Below are 15,551 nucleotides of genomic sequence, written 5' to 3' on the forward strand. Positions count from 1 at the left end.
ACAACCTTTCAGTTTTGAAAACCAATTACAACCTTTAAAATGTTATGGTCCCTATTCCTTCCCAAGTGGAAAATAAGAACACTGCCATTTTTTTTCTCTATCCTCTCAAGGAGAAACATAAGGCACCAAACGGGAAAGGATTAGAAGGCAATAACATAGTCAATATCAAAGGTTTTATTGACAATTAGACGCTTCCGTTTAACCGTTCATCGATGAATTCAGGTAAGTTTTAGTCTTGTTTTCTTGATGATATACATGGTAGATGATCCGAAACATGAAGTTTCATGTTCTGAAATTTATGTTTACAGAGAAATTTTGGACTAACCGGTCATTCTTCCGAAAGTCCAGCCGGTCGTCCCCTCAGATATTCAGTCAGTTGACCGGAACAATACATTTTTTTTTTTTTTACAATTGGCACCTGATAATTTTTATATTTTAAATAAAAAAATTAGAATTTTTTAAAATTTGTTATGAGCTTTGAATAGAATTTTGAATTATGTGTTTAGTTATGACTTGTAAGTTTTTTTATCAAATATCATATGTCACATCAAAAATTTCTCAATCAATTCAAAACTATTTTCAAAACTCTTTTCAAAACTCATTCACCAAACAAATTTTCTACACTCAAATCATAATTCTAAAGCTCACAAACTCAAAATACAATTCTATTCTTAAATCATATTTAGAAAACTCTACCAAACGTTACTAGTGTTTTGCATTAGAGAGGGCTTTGACTGCTATTCCTTTCGGATTCTTCATTTTTTGGAGGGTATTTTAGTCTTTCAATAATTACATTGGCCCTATTTGAGAATGGGTGATTTTATTTACACACCACTAATACTTGTAGTGCGCACCAGTACTTAGTACACACATGTGATAATTTTTATGATTGACAAATATCTTATTTCATACATTAACTTTTCATTATTGACATTGTATTAACACATCACTAACTATTTGAATACACATCATTACATACATCAAAAACTATTCATCTTCACCACTATTACACATAAAAAACTATTCATCTTCTCCACAACACACAACGGCCAGAAAAATCACTACGTCGTCCTCGTCGTCTCACCTACTGCTTCCTCTGCCGACATCAAGAAGGCCTATCCTCTTCTGGCTCTCAAGGTAATAAGCTCTGTACACATAGAAAAGTAATGGAGGTCTAATTTGATTTGATTTGATTTAGGATATGTTGTTGTAGTTGGAAAAACTTGTAATTGCTAGAAACTAAAAAAAAAAAAGTCTCAACCTTTACAAATAAAAATTTCATCACGTATTCACTATTGCTTTGAGTAAAGTGATTATGTTCAACTTGTGGCTAATAATTATTTAGAATAGAGCCCTTCAATTTGATTTACCCATTGAACTTCCATAGCAATTGATATTTTTAGTTTGGCTCAACTCTGATTGTTTGAACATAATATTAATATATAAAAAAATAAAATTGAACAAAGTACATATGTTCAGAATATTTATATTGAACAAAATAAATAAGTTCATACTTTATATGCTGAATAACTTCAACTCATTTTGTTCAAATATAAATAATCGAACATTATATAATCGTTCAACTCTAATTATCCGAACACGACGAACAAACTCATCTTCCTAACATACGGACGAGACAAATAAAAAACCAAAAAGCTAAGTCATAAACTAACCTTTTCAATGTTTATATCGGAACCAATCATCATAGTGTCATCCATGGTGTGCAAAACTTCAAAACTAATTGATTTCAATGTTCTTAAACCCTAAATCTTCAAAAGGAGTTTAAAAAATAAGTATAAAGGAGAAAAGAATGAAGTGAGCTAATTGATAATGAATGATGTATTGAGTGTATGTTAATGGTAAAGATGATGATGAAATACAATGTTCATATGTTAAAACCCTAAACCTTATAAAGATGATGGTGTGTGAAAAGTATTTTCTACTTTTAAATATGAATTTTTTGAATGGATAGAATACACCTCATCTTGTCCTTAATGGTCATTTCATTAAAAGATATTATTGTAATATAAATTTAATCTATTAATGGTGTGTACTGAGAGTATTAGTGGTGTGTAAATAGAATCACCATTTGAAAATAGGCTATTTTAGTTGGCTATTTGACTTTTTAGCTACTTTAGTCTTGCCAAAAAAAGTTATGTTTGGGATGATAATTTGTAATGCCCAACAAAATTTACACCTGAATACACCACAACAAGCACAACGGTACACAGAAGAGCCATCTTTCTCATTGAACTAAGAATCCAAAGTTGACAATTACAAAGTTTATATTTCCACAATACCTTAAACTCATCTCCAAGTTCAATGATCTAGACGATATTACAAAAGAAAAAGGCCCCCAAGGGCATACAACATTCCAAAATACTTACTTAGTACAACAAGGTAAGTTCCTAAAGGTGTAATACAAAATTATAAGTCTTAACAACCAAAATGTTCTTGAGCTATTAAGTCCCAAATTGAACCTTTGCTAAATCCCAATCACTTCTAAAGTGGTGTTTCAACATTTCCTGAAAAAGAAATATGGGTGAGTCATGTGCCCAGTAGGAATACATTTAACTAAATATTTAATCATTTGAACAAGCTGACAGCATCGTTGAGACGAGACAAAGTGAGTAATTAACATACTTTTATATACATAGCTAGTTATACAAAATAATACACAAGTGAATAATTTCATTCCATCTCACACCAAGCATTATCATATCAGAAAGGAAAACATACCATGAGTCCCCCCATAAGAGTCCAAACATAAGAAATTCAAATCACTTAAAAAAAAAAACCTTCCCACATTTATCAACTATTAATACAGTAGAGTGTGGGGACCCAAAATCATTTGTTTTTCCACTTTTACCGGCTATTAATACGGTAGGACCAGTGGACACCCAAAAACATTTTTTTCACATTCGTCCGACGATAAGCTCAAGACAAGGCAATTGGGCACCTTAACTCCCCGCACGGGTACCAACACACACACCATTACATCAAAACCGACTCTTATCCCGGGGACTCATGCTCAATTTGCCAAACTTTCATTCATTCAACGAGAATTCAACACAATACAAGATGAAACACAACATCACACTCAAGAAGAATTAATCTACAAGCCACAATTTAATTTTCATTACAACATTCACATCTTTTATCCTTCATTGCTCACAAGACTCCAAGACCTTAAGAAGATTTCCAATCAAAGCACTACTCACTCTGCTTGGTTGGAAATTAGGGTTTATAGTCAAATTTGGGGCTTTCCCTCTATTTTTATATACATGAATTCTCAACATCCATCTCCCTCTTTTATGTTGTTTTATTTGACATTTTAATAACAAGTGAGTAGAATGTCATTTCTTGGTAAATCCAAATTTCAATTCATCCCAATCATGCAATCAAGCTTTAAAATCACAATAATACCATATAAACTTCTTCAAATCAAAGAAATACTAGGTTAAAAGTAGCCCTATGTCAAGCTATGAGCCCAAGAATCAAGCTCCTTGATGAACCCTTCACCAAACAAAATTCCAATCGATAAAGGTGATGATCTTCAAGTGTTTTTCACCCTTTGCAAGAGCATTAGGTCAGATCCTAAGAGAATGAGAAGTATTTTCAGGTGGAAACTTAGGGCTTTTGGGGCTTGAGACAAGAAGGTGGAAGAGAGAAAAGAAAAAATGGAGAGAATAATCTAGAATCGTACTTTTTAAAGTGCAGAATCGCGTAGACCGCTCGAGTGCAACTTCTTTCGCTTGAGCGGACAACACAATTATGAGAAGATCGCTCGAGTGATAAATGACAAGTCCCAGAAGTTTTACAGAGCTATAGAGGGAGTTCACATTCTACGCTCGAGCGGTCCCGCCTGTGAACTTGCGAGATACTAAGAGCAAAAATTCTCTACTCAAGCACAACTTCCTTCGCTCGAGTGGTCACCTGGAACGAAATGTCACATAATTGATTTTTGGGGCATTTACACATAAGTCCTAATTTATGAACTTATATTAACTAAAATTATTTGAACTTTCAAGTCGTATTAAATTTTTAATAGTCGGAATTTTCCTTGTTCATTATTTATGATTATCTATAAAGGAACATGATGATTTGACATTTATTTTGATTTTCAAAACTTTAAAACATCAATTTTCAAATTGAAAGAACTAAAAAAAAAAATATGTGCAAAAAAAAATAAAAATGGTAGCATTTGGTAGAGTTTTCTAAATATGATTTGAGAATATGAGTTGTATTTTGAGTTTGTGAGTTTTGGAATTATGATTTGAGTGTGAAAAATTTGTTTGGTGAATAAGTTTTGAAAAGAGTTTTGAATTGAATGGGGAATTTTTGATGTGGCATATGATATTTGATATAAAAACTTACAATTCATAACCAAGCACACAATTCAAAATTCTATTCAAAACTCATAAAAAAATTTAAAAAATTCTGAATTTTTTTATTTAAAATATAAAAAATAACAGGTGGCAATTGTAATTAAAAAAAAATGCACTGTTCCAGTCAATCGGCCGGACGTCCGGAAGGACAACTAGTAAGCCTAAATTTTCTTGCCTTGGACAGAGTTTTCAAAAGTAAGTGTAGAATTAATTTTTGAAAACTGTAAATAAACATCACGTGCAAACCAAAGGGTAGAACTAAAGTTCGAAAGCTCTACCAAACAGAGCTAAGTGTTTTTTTAGTTTAGTTTTTTTTTTTTTGAAAAAAATGAATTATTTTTTGTGCAAAACTGAAATTTTGTGTCTATAATGGAACATAATGATGGAACATTAATATGCAAAACTAGAAAAAAAAAAAAACACTTTAAAAATTAAAAAACTGATAATGTTCTCGGTTTTATTGGGTTGTTGAATCAAACCAATAAACAAAAAGGCAAAAATGTTTAATCTCCTACTCTTTTTTTTTTATCAGTTAGTAAAATAATTATCTGGAATATTACTATGCAAAATTGATAATGTTCTTAATTTTAAAAATTGGAAAAAATTGATAATATTTTCAGTTTTAATAAATAGGACTTATTGGTTCAAAAAATCTTAAATAGGATCTGAGCTACCATAATATTTGTAAATAGGACTTTTAAGTAATTAACTCTTGATTTTATTTATTTATTTATTTATTTTTTGTAGTTAATTTGATGGTTGTGAGAGAAAGGGTGAAATGATTATTAGTTATTTTAACCTATTTTGTTTTTAAACCCGTTTGGAAATATGCAACTTTAGTTGGTTATTTGACCTTTTTTTATTATGTTAGCATGACTAAAAAAATTGTGTTTGAGATGTTAGCTAATTTTTTGTAATTGATTTGATGGTTGGGAGGAAAAAAGTAAAATGATTATAGGTTATATTTAACATTTTATTTTATTGGTTATTTCAGCGTATTTTATTGTTATTAACTATTTTAGTAAAATAGCCTCTAGCCAAACAAAGACCATTATAATAAGTTTGATGTTTAGTATTAAACCGGACAAATCAAATTATTTTAATTTTATTAATTGAGAAATTGAAATCGATCATGTTATGATTCAGTTTTATGATTATTTTAATTTAATTGATGTTTAAGATTAAATTTATTTTAATATTTTTTCTGGTCATTAACCTTGTTTTTTTAATTTCAAAACTTTTTACATTTTTTAAAAAAAATTTCTCTTTTGTTTTTGTCATTAGTAAATATTTTTGTGGATTTGGTCTACACAAGATTGGCTTGAAAAGAAAAAAAAAATTACATAATATTGAAAAAAAAGATTTAAAAACTAACTTTTTAGTTGTACATCAAAATTATTTTAAAGGTTTATAACACTGTGTAGAATCTCATACTAAAAATAAATAAAGAGAAAGAGTGAGGTTATTCTATAACTTCTTCACTCTAGTTTTTGTTGCAAAACATACCGTATTATTTATTTATCTTATAACGCTCAAATAATTTGAATATAAAGAATATATAAATATATAATATTTCAATTGATTTGGTTGGCATTAATGACAAAATTAAGAAAAAATTTATTTACACACCATCAAAACCTTTTAGTACACACCATTTTCATAATTTATTTATTACACTTACACTACAAGAAAACAGGATATATAACACGGAACTTTTTGCGACGGTATGGGTGCCGTCGCAAAAAATGGTTTTTTTGAGACGGCGTGTGTTGCCGTCGCCAAAAATGACTTTTTGCGACGGTAGTGACCCCGTCGCTAATAAATGTACAAGAAAAATTCAGGAGCATTTACGACGCCTGGTGTACCGTCACAAAAAAAAATTTCTTGAGACAGGAAAAAGTTACTGTCGCAAATAATGGACATTTTGTGACGGTAAAAGTCCATTGCAAACTATGTCGTGTTAAAACGACGTCGTTTTATTTGCTCATATTTATCATTTGTGACGGTTTAAATATGCCGTCGCAAAAAGTGAAAATTCCCTCACCCGCTCATTTATCCCATTCGCGGTGAAATTTTCCCCTAAATCCCTAAAATACTTTTGAAAGCAAAATCCCCCAAATCCCTAAAACTTTTGAAACCAAAATCCCCAAAATCCCGACCTCTGGGTTCCAGCATTCAGCATTGCTAGTGACGGTGAACGACGATGAGGGTAGACGAGGGTGAACGACGACGAGCAACGAGTGGCGGCTAGCAGCGAGGGTGAACGACGAGGAGGGTGGACGAGGGTGAACGACGACGAGCAGCAGTGAGTGACGGCCTTCGCAAACCCTTCCACTCTCAACTCCCTCCTGGGTATGACCTCCAGAAGACTCAGGCCGTTCCATAGGGGCGAATGGCTGCGGGATGAGCTTCCTAACTTCAACAAGGTCTGTATATTCTCTATTACTATTTCATATTAATTGATATTTTCAAAAATAACTACTCACACAGAAAGGACCTCTCTCTCTCTCTCTCTCTCTCTCATACACACACTCTTGATGATGACGGAGAATAAATCTGAGTACACTACAAAATACCACTGCTCACGTGAAAGTACCACTTCGTTTTTAATTTGGTGTTGAAGGTTGTTAGAATATTTTGTTTAATGTTCTCTATTTTGTTTCCATTGATGGTATACTTTATTGAGGACTTCTTTAGTTGATCTATCATTTACTTCTCTCACTTTGAGTAGGTATGCAACATCAAGTGCGCGCTCTGATGGTCTTCTTCTGCTCTGTGGAGGGAGGGATGCTAATAGTGTGGTAAGTTAATGTATTCTTTGCATGCTCGATGGATTCAAAGTATTGAGATATTATAAGCCATGTACTTAAGCTAGCTTATTGCCATTCTGAAACGGTTTAGTTTTTCTAGGGCATTGATGAACTTTTTGCCTTTATATGTTTTCTCCGCTTAAGTTGGTTGTTGGCTTTCTTTTTTACTTTGGGGAGCCGACAGTAGCACTCGTTGAAAGATCTGTATTCTCTTGTATTTTGGTTCCTTTCAAGGAGCAGAACCTGGAGTGTTCAAAATTTTCATTTTAGTTTGTCTATGAATGGTTAATTTGGCATTGTTCTGTGTCTACTTGATGGTGTCTCAGTTATTTGACTTTCAGGAGCTTTCATTTTGGGCCATGCAGCTATATATAAGAAAAAAAATTGGTATAGTTTTGGTTTAATATGCATGTCCTACTAATTGGGATGGATTGTCAAGTTGAATGCATGTGAGATAGTTTATCCTTGGGGTTGCTTTGGGAAGAGACTGTTGTCCAAGTTACTCCCACGTTCTACCATTTGTGAAACTTAACATTTTCTTTATGGTTAAGATTAGTTAAAATTTGGTTAATGTAAATATGAAAAATGTTATAGTTGATATTGAATTGGATGGGTCTAACCCATTATTTCCATGTCGAGATCAGGTAAGATTTGGTTAAGGTTAACATGAAACAGTTGCTGAAATTGAATTGGAGTGTGTTTAGCCCATTAGACTCTATGCCACCAACAGATTGGGTGATGGTGTGTGAGACTTTTTAGCCAAGAGAGGGTTCCATATCTTGAGTGTGTAAGGTCATCACCCATCAGTCATCACCATCAGTCATCACTTCCTCGATTTGGGTTCTTGGGTTTGTATCTGTTGGGGTTTTTATTCTGTTTTTCAATTTGTTTTTTTCTTTTGGGAGTTAAGTTTTTGTCCATTTTTTTACATGTTGACTTGACTTTTTGGAAGATGATGTCTAATACACGCATATATGTGTAGTTGTGCATGTGTGTGTGTTTTTGGTGGAGTTTTATGGTAGTATGTTTGCTCTGAACACACTGTTATAATCTGCTATGAACATTATCTTTCAATTTTATCTATATGATTTATTCTCTCTAATGATATCAAGATAAATCACTTCCATTGTTGTTAATGCTTAACCTTTTACGTCCTCTTTGAATATTTTTGCAGCCACTGGCAAGTGCATATGGACTTGCGAAACATAGAGATGGTCGGTGGGAATGGGCAATTGCTCCTGGTGTCTCACCATCTCCTAGATATCAACATGCTGCAGTGAGTTTTTCTTTTATGTTAAAAAAAATAATAAAAAAAACCACTGTTGACTTCTTTTATGTGGCTGGAAAACCAATCTTTCACATGTGCTCCACTCTTGTAGGTTTTTGTTAATGCTGCTGGTGGAGATGCTGAAGTTGAGCTGACGAGACGCTGTAGGCATGCCGCTGCTGCTGTGGGTGACCTGATATTTATCTATGGTGGTCTACGTGGTGGTAAGACATGAACATGTGATGGAACTTCAATTTGTTGCATTTTGTTTTAGATTTCAAGCTGGCAAGTACTTTCTAGCATCTGATTTGGTTTTGCATTCTGATACCCCAGCATACTATGGTGGATCTGTTCTAATTCACATTGTCCCAGCACAATATTCATCTATCCTGATTTGCACGTAGTAAAGTGATATAGCTTTTCAAAGTGCTTGAAGTTGTTGTCTATGATGCTCAATTGATGGCTCATCCTTCTTTCGAAAAATGTTATATTTGATCATAGTTGTTAAATAAAATTAAGATTTGAATCATGAATCAAAATCTTACTTTTATAAATCGTGAATCAAATCAAGTTGTAATCATAAGTTCTGGAGACAAATTTTAAGAGAGATAAAAACCACATGTAGACAGGTTAAAAAATCAATGTGGAAATGAAGGATTTGACAATTTTAGGTCAAGAACTGTCCCATTACACATTTTTAGACCACCATGTAGGCCCCTTAATCATATAAAGTGATGTTCCTAAATCAATCTCTTAATCGCACAATTCAAACCAATCCATCAAAAATATTTTCAATTTTTTTCAAACTTTTAAGATGCTCCTACATTAGCCAGATATTGCTATATTTATTATAAATAACATGTTTCATTGATTAACAGAATATGGGCATTATAATGTCAATTACGTTTCAATTAGTTTTCCTCACTGAGAGATGAATGGTTCATATGTGTTGATATGCATCTCTGATTCTTTTATGTTAATGATTTAGTGTATCTCAGTAGGCTTGATTGGATTGTTTTAGAAACTAAAATATGTATGGTTCAAAATATATTTTTGTAAAACAGAGTGGGATATTTTTGTAGAGTTGTTTCATTCAAGTGTCAAGTGAATGATTACAAGTATACATTTAAAATAGATGGTCATCTGGGGTTGTCTCCCTTCACCATTCACCATTCACCATTCACCATTTTTGTTTAATTATTCATACTTTGCCTTGTAAATCCAGCAAACATATTTAGTCAAAGCCTGACCCGAATCAACAAGGAACCACAATTCTTCTTATCAATCACTTAAAAGAACAGTACTGAAGACTGAACGAGCTATGCATATAAATAGCCTTCTGAAGTTTGTAAGTGGTTTTGTTTCTTCAATTTAAATTTTCATTTAAACTTGATCTGGACTCATTGATTGATGTTTAAGGCCATTTAAATTTGAAATTATCATTGCGTTCATTAGAGACGTTACAAATTGATCCCATCAAAAGTGTTGTTGGGGGTTAGAAATCTTCCTTGCTTGTTCCTAGGTCTTTTATTCCATTTTTTTTAATTGTCATCTTATTTAAAGGTTGTATATTAACCTCTATTTGATGAATAAAGGTATGTAGTTACAACATTAGAAAGAACTATGTTTTTAAGAAGTCCGTTTTGAGTAGTGTATAAAAATTTGATTCTTCCAAAAGAGCATTTGGAGCTTGCTTAACCACAAATTAACATAGTTATGGAACTCCACGAATAAAATACCTGTTGTATATAGGTCTAGAGGTTTACATTTTGTTGTGTAGCATATAGCTCAGTCTAGGATATATTTACACCTTTATGTGTACAAACATAATATATGCTTATATGCCAATTAATTGAAGGATGATGAATTTTTGTATAGATACTAGAAGACTGACATTTCTTTAAAGGTGTTATAACTTATTTCCATTGCTTAATTTTCTCAAAATTGCATCTATTCTCATTGTTGATTGAGATGTTTAATTATCTATGTGGGATTTGATGACTAACAAAAAAAATGTCGTATTTGATGTTGTTGGGAGTTAGAGCCAGATTTCAGATATAATTTTTATGTTTTTTTGTATTTGATGTTATAGTAGTTAAATTTTTATTTTTGTATTTGATTGAGATGTTTAATTATCTATGTGAGATTTGATGACTAACAAAAAAAATGTTGTATTTGATGCTATAGTAGTTAAATTTTTATGTTTTTTTGTAATTAACGTTAACACATAATTATATTGTCATTAATTATTTTTATTTTTATTTTTCAGATATTTCCCATGTAGGAGTGTGCTTCTTGTGGAATGCATACTTGTGGAGAATGTGGATAATTTGTTTTTGTTATCTACGAAGAATGATGAGAAAAACAATTAATTTTGGTTTATGTTATTTTGAATTATGAACAAAATCATGTATTTAAACATTATATATGTATTATGGAACATTATGTAGTGGAATAATTTTGTTGATGTGTAATTATGAATGGAAAAATATTTTATTATGGAGAAATTGCTATTTTTATATAGAAATTTTTATATTATTATGCAATTATTATGGAGAAATTTTAATAATTTTATCGCATGATGTTTTTTTATTTTTTGTGACGGCATTACATCGTCGCAAAAAATGGAAAATTTTAATATTTTTATTGATTTTGTTACAGGTTTTAGTTTTTGCGACAACACTAAATTGTTGCAAAAAATAGAAATTTTATTATTTAAAATAGAAATTTTATTATTTTTTATTACTTTTTGCGACGGCAGTACACTGTCGCAAAAAATAGAAATTTTCATATTTTTAATACTTTTTGCGACGGCACCACACCGTCGCAAAAACAATGTTCTTGCCGTTGCAAAAAAAAGACTATTAGCGACGGTATTTTTCGCCGTCTCAAAAAATATTTTTAGCGATGGTAAAATAGTGCCGTCGCAAAAAGTCAAGAAATTTCGAACATTATTAGCGACTGTAAAGTGCCGTCGCAAAAGGCAAAAAATGCCGTCGCAAAACATTAGCGACGGCACTTTACTGTCGCAAAAACTATTTGCAACGCCCCCAGTTGCGACCCCCCTCTTACCGTCGCAAAAAGTCATTTGCCGTCGCAAAAAGTTTTTTGCGATGGCATTCGGAGTATTAGCGACGGCATTTTACCGTCGCAAAAAACTAAAATTTTAGTAGTGTTATATCCCTTAATATATAATATTTCGATTGATTTGGCTGGCATTAATGAAAAAATGAAGAAAAATTTTATTTACGCACCATCAAACCTTTCAGTACACACTATTTTCATAATTTTTTTTTATTACACTTACTTCCCTTTATCAAATTACCATTTTAGACATATTTCTAAACCCAAAGACTCTCAATACACATCTTTCTTCTCTTTGCAAATTTAGCGTCGACCCTGGTGATGCCATCTACAATCCTCATAGCACCTCCTTACCTTTTCACGTCACCTTTACCAACCACTTTCCTTCCCTAGTACCCCCATTCTGCCACCTCTTTCATTTCTCCAAAACCACCAACAATCGTCGTCTCCTCCATGAGTTGTTCCGTAACATTGCCTTAGTCAAATGAAGAAAGTAGATCGCGATCTCGCGATCACGATTGTGTGTGTGTGTGTGTGAGCGTGTGTGTGTGTGAGAGAGAGAGAGAGAGAATGTGAGAAATTGCAGGTGGGAAAGAAAGAGATCATAAGTGGGTGGCAGAGAGAGATAGAAGTGATGTGAATGATAGCGGTAATAGCAACGAAAGGAAAGAGAGGCTACTCAAAGTAGATGGCGGCGAAAAGGGTAGGTGGCTGGAGAGGAAGTGGTAGTCAACGGTGATGGTTAGGGTTAGGGTTAAGGTTTATAACGATTCTGGTTTAGACCGACCCATTTTCTTGCTTTTGAATCCAAGGACCCGTGTACTTAACTGTTGTTCATCTCTTTTCCATCTTAAAGCTTGTTGAGTTTGGCTATTGGGAGTTTTGACTGTGTTTGAAACAGGTTGGGAAGTCAGTTTTTCAATAAGTTGTTACCCAGATTTTTGCTTGTTCGCTCGAGCGATGCTTCTTGAGCTCGAGCGATCTTTTACAGTCTGTAAAACTACTAAGAGTGTGATATCTGCGCTCGAGCGACACTTCTTAAGCTCGAGTGGTCTTTTGCAGTCTGCAAAACTACTGGAAGGGCGTCATTGTGCACCCGAGCAATGGTTTTGGTTGTTCAAGCGGTATCACTTATTGTGTCTGTCGCTTGAGCAACCAGTCTTGCGTTCTAGCAGTCTAGGTATCAGTCCGAGAGGAAGCTATTCTTAGTCACTTTTTCATCTCTTTCTCTCTCTAAACATTCCAAAACCCTAGATCCACACACACACACTCTCTCTAGTTATCATTTCTAGCCCCAAATACTCTCAATTTGTGGGTTTCCTTACCCTAGTCCTTTGGAGAAAAATGTTGAGCATGTCGAGGGCTTCATTTTAATATGAGCATTTCATGTTTTTGATTCCATCAAATTCTACCCATCGTTTCTTCATGTCTTCTACTTTGAGGTAGGGATTTCTTTGACTCTTTTATATGATTTTTAGTTTAGTTATTTGTTCTTTAAAAGGGGTATTGATTTGGAAATTTTGGGAAAAATCTAGGGTTTGGATTTGAAATCAAAAGAGGAGTTTTCCAAATGTATTCTTGAAAAATGGTTCTGGGATGTATTTATGAGTGAGATATGTTAATATGGTGGATATTTCTTCTTAAAATTGATTTTGTAAAACAAAGAGGGTTTTGCCCAAGATTTTTTGATATTTGGAATTGTGAAGGGAAAATGGAAAATGTTGGGTGTTGTGGAATTAGAACAATGTTTATGTTGATGATGAGGTGGAGTTAGATATGTAGTATCACTCCCATTGTAAATGATGAAATTGTGTCTTTTGATTAGAAATCATCTATTGAATATAAATATCTATTTTGGGCTATCGGTGGAGGATTGTCTTGATTGTTGTAGACATTGCATGAGGATTATGTTGAATTGAAACTAATTTCTCATACATTGTGCATCGGGCATCATTTCATATTGAACATTGTAAATATATTAATTTTGAGAAAAAAAAAAGGTGAATAACGTAGTGAATCTGGTTCGGGGGTGTGGTCGTAATTTTATTATGTTGGCCTGTGTGTCCTTGGTGAAAGTCCAAAAACCCGCGTAGTTTGGTACCGATCCTTTTGGTTAGTACTAGTAAAATGGTTTTGGTAGTGCTTGTATATCCTATTGGCAGACACATACCTAGAGATTCCCAGTGTATTGTGTCTACTGCCCTGTTTTCTGTTATAAAAGGATTATTGTCATGAATTGATTTATAATTTGACATTACATTGTTTTGAGATGGAAAACGAGGAATGTTTGACAAATGGCATGCATGTGCATTCACCTTATAATTTTTCTAAGATTCATATACTGTGTTAGAGTATCTCTACAGGGCTATGGCTCATCCTATGTGGAAAACAACTTTCAGGTGCTGATGATATGCCTCTACCAAGGACGTAGTCTCACGACCCAAACCCATCCCAACTTCATGATCGGCCAGTAATCTTGGATTACCTATGGCTTCTATTAACGAAACATCTTTAAATTAATTTACGGAGCTTGGCGGAAGTAATGTAAGACTTGAAAATAACCCATTGAGCTGTGCTTATATGAAGAGACTTCACATTAAAGTTGTGCAACCATTCATAAAGTGCATACATAACAAAAGTATAAGACATCCAATCTATCCAACAAAACTCCACAATCTATAATTTAAAAAAAAAAAAAAACCCTATACAAAAACCAAAGCGAAAAGGTCAAAACAAAAGTTCATAACAAAAGGGGTTTAGACTTTGCTTGGCTCCACATGAGTCTAAGTTGGCTGCTTCTCGGAAACTCTACAAAAGGCAGACAATGGAGTGACTCCGAGGCAATCTCTATCCTTGATGCTCAACTTGCTGACCTACATATACATATAAATAGTGAGCCAGGGCCCAGTGAGTAATAACAGAATAAAGAGGTTATATGAATGAAGTTTGATAACAATTCCAATATCAATTTTGATTTCAATTCAAATCTCGATATCAATAGCTATTTTAGTCAATTTACGTGGCACATCTAGTAGAGTAACAATGCATCAATGGTCAATCAATGAAACCACGATGGGTCATTCAATATTCCATATTCAATGTGACCACGAGGGTCTAACATCAGAGATTTTTGTGTTTCAATTGATCCAATGGGCCACAGTATTGTTTCCCCCAGGTGAGGGCCAATGGGCCATGGTATTATATCCCCTAAGCAAGGGCCTATTAAACAATGGGCCATGGTATTAATTTCCCCCAGGAAAGGGCCTATTAAAGGATGCCACAATTTCAATTTCAAATAGAACTTCATTCATTAAGGAAAATAGCATTTCAATAAACCATTTCATTAATTATCATAACGTTTCAATAAGCCATTTAATCAATCATATATCGATTTCGAGAATAATAACAGTTTTGAAAGTAAATATCCCTTGAACATATCGTCATAAAGTTACTACTCACAATGGGTTCTATCGATGCTAGGCCTCGAACGTCCACATATACAAAACACATAACAAATACACAATTGAAGCATCATTCAATAACCATTTCACTTTAATTCAACTCTCGTTATGTGTTTCTAACGCATTCCATGGTTATATGAGTTTAATTGGTGCCTAAGAGTACTTGAAATGATATGAGGATGCAAGTATGCACTTAAAAAGAATCAATCAAAATTTGCTAAAAACAGGGTCTTCGCTCGAGCGCAACTTTGGTCACTCGAGCGGTTTGCAAAACTTTGTAAAAGTACTGGTTGCTTGCTTTTTAGGCTTGAGCCAACTTTCTGTCACTCAAGCTATGAGTAATGCAAAACAGGGTTCGCTCGAGCCCAAGTTTTGTCGCTTGAGCCACTGTGCAATTCTCTGTAAAACTTCAGGGAGCTTAACTTTTACGCTTGAGTGAATTGGTCGAATTCTGGATTTTCCAGATTTATGTTTAAAGTTCAAAACATGATCCCAAAGGCTCAAAGATTGCAAGTTTGGTACAAAAACATGGAAAAACATT

The 15,551-nt window shown here is 33.3% G+C and overlaps 1 long non-coding RNA gene across 1 annotated transcript; it reads left to right on the forward strand.

The window, feature by feature from the left end:
- Positions 1 to 6,064: 6,064 nt before the first annotated feature.
- On the forward strand, positions 6,065 to 8,573 carry LOC145813500 (uncharacterized). Its single transcript, XR_014356616.1, has 3 exons — positions 6,065 to 6,814; positions 7,117 to 7,189; positions 8,373 to 8,573. It is a non-coding gene; the product is annotated as an uncharacterized LOC145813500 (long non-coding RNA).
- Positions 8,574 to 15,551: the final 6,978 nt, after the last annotated feature.

Source organism: Camellia sinensis, chromosome 15, assembly GCF_055761805.1.
Source record: "Camellia sinensis isolate YWXY chromosome 15, ASM5576180v1, whole genome shotgun sequence".
In the NCBI taxonomy this organism is placed as follows: Eukaryota; Viridiplantae; Streptophyta; class Magnoliopsida; order Ericales; family Theaceae; genus Camellia; species Camellia sinensis.